A 3,859-nucleotide genomic window follows, 5' to 3' on the forward strand; every position below is an offset into this window, starting at 1 on the left:
CTCCGTAAAGCTGTTTCTTCCACCACCAGCTCACACTTGAATTCTTTCCTGAGCAAAGCCAAGAAACTTCCTAGGGTAGGCTCCAAGTTTGGGGCTCGTCTGCCCTGCCCCATGGTGGTCAGGCACTGGGCCTTGGAGTGCTCCTCCGAACTCCAGAGCCTCAATTTCCACCTCTGTGAAATGGAGTGAGCTACACCTGCTTCACGTAGCTGCATCGAGGCACGGAAGCCTTGAAAGCTGAGGATCCTTCATACTGTGGCCTGGCCCAGGTAGGGGCCGCTCAAAAATGTTGGCTGAATGAAGGAGGCTGCAACAGTGTTGCAGATACAGCAATGGAAGCAGATGCTTTGTTCAAAAGAAATAGACCCCATAGAGGGCCGAGAGCCAGGAAGGAGAGAGCCAGGAGAACCTCCGAGTGGGGTAAAGGAAGAGGGGAGTGGCAGGGGCCTGGCCAGGGAGGCCAGGGGAAGGCTCCCAAGAAGGACCAGGCCAGTGAGGGCAGAGCCGAGCCCCATGTGCTGAGGGCAGTGACAGCGACCTCACACCATCTGAGTCTTTCTGAGATCCAAACTTGCTTCCTCTCCTTCGCTTCCTCCTTCTTTGGCATTGATGATGGAGTCTTACAAATTATATTTTCAGTTCTCTGCAGGGTGGCCTTAATCCAGGTCTCCATCTCTCACTTGGATTCCTGCCACAGCTGGAGACAGTCAGGGAGGTGCTAAAGTGTCGACTCGCTGATTCCCTACTTAGTGCTTTCCCCCAAGCCCCAGTGCTTCCAATACCAACATATGGATATAGGTTGGTGACTTCCAGCCCCACATCCATCTCAGATAGCCCAGCAGCCCCCAATCCTCCTGCTTCCTATGTAAGTGGCAGTCCCGTGCCGCTCAAGCCAACATGATGGGCTGTTGTTTTGGAGCTAGTCTCCACCTTCCCCTCATCTCATACTGACTTGAGCTTGAAAACTCATCTCAATCTGGTGGCTCCTCTCCATGTACCCTTTCCCCTTGGGATGCAAGCCACACCACCCTTCACTTGGGGGATGATAGCAGCCAGTGGGTCCACATCTGGCTGTGCCCCTCATCTGTTAAATAATCTCACAGGCTCTTCCAGCCATGCTGAGAAGGCCCATCACTGACTCATGCCTCTGGACCTTGGCACCTGCCAGAGATGGTAGTCCCACTCCCCCTGCCAGTGATTGGCTTAGGAATGGCCACGGGACCCAGTTCCAACCAGGAAGAGGAAATAGGATGAGAAGAATGATCCTCCTTTAGAATTGGTTGTAACTAATCGGGATGCAGATGCCTGAAACTCTGCAGTTTAGGAAACACTAGGGCCCTCTCTGTGAAACATTGAGACGTCCAAGTGGAAAGAGAACAAATCCTGTATTCGAAGAAACGGTGGACCGAGGCTCACCCCGGCGGACCTGGGCCTGCGTGCCTCTGCCTTCTCATGTGAACTGATGTCTCTCGCTTGAACTCACTTGAGTAAAGGTTTTGTGCCGCGTGTAGCATGTGCAGATGTAACCATCAACATGGAACTCCTGCTTCCTGGAGACTGTGGGGGATTTGAACTTACTGTAGGTTCACAGAGTGACAAAGCTGTTTCTAGGGCCGCTGCAGCCGTGGGCCATGTGAATAGGATCACCGGGTCTGGGCTGGGGGAGGTGAGGGTTCTGTGCTGTCCCGTACTGGCCAGACTCCACCTGGAGAGGCTATGGTCAGTCCAGGCTGACTATGCCAGGAGGGAGGTTGACCCACCAGGTCCACCTGCTGAGAATGATAGCAACTAGAAGGGTTGGGAAACCCTGCCACGCAAGGGATAAGTGAGGAAATGGGGCTTTTTCTCCTGGCAAAGAGAAGGTTGGCTGTGGGACTTCACTTCGGCTTCAGATGCGTGCAGGGTGATGCGTGGAGGGAGTGGCCACGCTCGTGCTGCTAACCAAGAGGAAGTCAATGACAGTACAGAGTTTGTCAACAATTGAGGGCAAATTCAAACTTCAGTGGGTATCATTCTCACCCAGGGAAGTTGGTAAGAACACAAGGGCCCAGGCCCTGTCTTTCAATGAGTCTGGGTTCCAAGTTGTTAGCACTCTAGGGGGTTCTGGGGCACCCCAACATTTTTGCAATCCCTGACTCAAGGGAAGGAAGCCAACATTTGTGAGGCATTTAACGTGAGCCAGGTGCTGAGCTGGGCCCATCACTGTGGCTCCCATTTGATTTTGACACAAATTCTTAGAGCCAAGCACTGCTACAGATGGTTTTGGGAAGTGTAGTGCGTTCTCCATAAGAAGTGTGGCTAAAAATCAGTAAGAAAAGGATGATCAGTGTGAGAGGAAAAGGAGAGTAGGAAAAGGGAATTCTTAGATGAAGACATAAAAATGGCGAAGAAACCTATGCAAAGATGCTCCTCTGTTGTGGCAGAGACCACAAGCTGTTCTCCAGTATCCACCTTCCCTTCTTCCACAGGAGCAAAACCCTTGATTTTCAGCCAGGCATGTGGTCTATTATTAAGACATTCCCCAACCTCCCGTCTAGCATGCGGCCCCGTACTCAAGTTCTGGCCAATGAGAAGTAGCAGATTCCAGGAACCGTCCTAAAAAGGCAGCTGACAGGTGTTCCTTATTTCCTTTCTCTTTATCTTTTTCTTGTGGCTGGAATACGAGACATAATGGTTGGGGCTCCAGCAGCCTTATGGGGCAGTGAGGAGACCTTGGAGACAGAGATCACACAAAGCAAAGTAACAAGAGGAGGGGTCTGCGTGACCAAAACCATGGAGTAGAGCTGACATGCCAGCTCTAGACTGCCTACCTCCTGATTTTACTTAAGCAATAAATGTCTGGCTTGAGTCTCTGTCATTTGTTCCTCTGCCTATTCCTAGCTGATAGCAACAGAGAAATACAAAACAAGACAAGAAACTTGCCAAACTCCTGATCACTTTTCACTCATGAGATTGGCAGAAACCTAAAAAGACGATGATATTGTTAGAGACGGTGTAGTGCTGTGGTTCATATCCCTCCTGCTCTGGACTTACCAGCTGTGGAAACATGGACAAAGTGTGTAACCCTCTGTGCCTCAGTTTCCTCACCTAAAAAATGAGTGTCAAACCCAGTACTACCCCACAGAGTCATTGTAAGGGATCAGTGTTTAGAACAGGGCCCCATACAGAGCACGCATAAGTGTCTGCCGTGACTATTACTATTTAGCTGGCATACCTGATGTTGGTGTGCAGGTGTAGAGGAAAGACGTTCACGCCTGGCCAGGAGTGTGAAACGTAGACAGCCATTTCAGAGAGCTCTTGCTGTTTCAAAACTTTCAAACTACATACAAGACTCTCCCCAAGGTGCCCCCTCTAACCCAGAAATTCCAACTCTAGGACCCTGAATCCCTTGGGGCCAAACGTGTTTCAGATTTTCGGAAGGTAACTTGGCGCATATGCCCCATCCTGTGTTACTCTTCCACGGGGTCTGGGGGTGCGCCATGCTGTAGACCCTCTGGGGTGTTCAGCCCACCTCAAGCGCAACCGGGGAATTCTGGGGAGTGAAGGCCCTTCGGGTAACCCTCAGCTGGTAAAGCCCAGGGGCAGGTGGGTAAGCGCCCAGCAGCTTCTAGTCCTTCAGAGAAGCACCCCACATTGCTCAGGAGGTCCTAGAGAAGTCGAATGCCCCCTCCTGCAGTGCCCTCTGCAGTGACCTCCGTAATGACCCTTGTATTATCTTCTCCCGACCCCCGTCTCACTCTCCCCAGTTGCTCCCTCCTGGATTCTGGTGTCGCCTTCCAAAAAACCACCTGCACTCAAGTCCTGTCTCAGGCTTTGCTTTTGGGGAACTCAGCCCAAGACAACCCCCTGATGAAACACA

Source organism: Nomascus leucogenys, chromosome 7b, assembly GCF_006542625.1.
Source record: "Nomascus leucogenys isolate Asia chromosome 7b, Asia_NLE_v1, whole genome shotgun sequence".
NCBI classification, from domain to species: Eukaryota; Metazoa; Chordata; class Mammalia; order Primates; family Hylobatidae; genus Nomascus; species Nomascus leucogenys.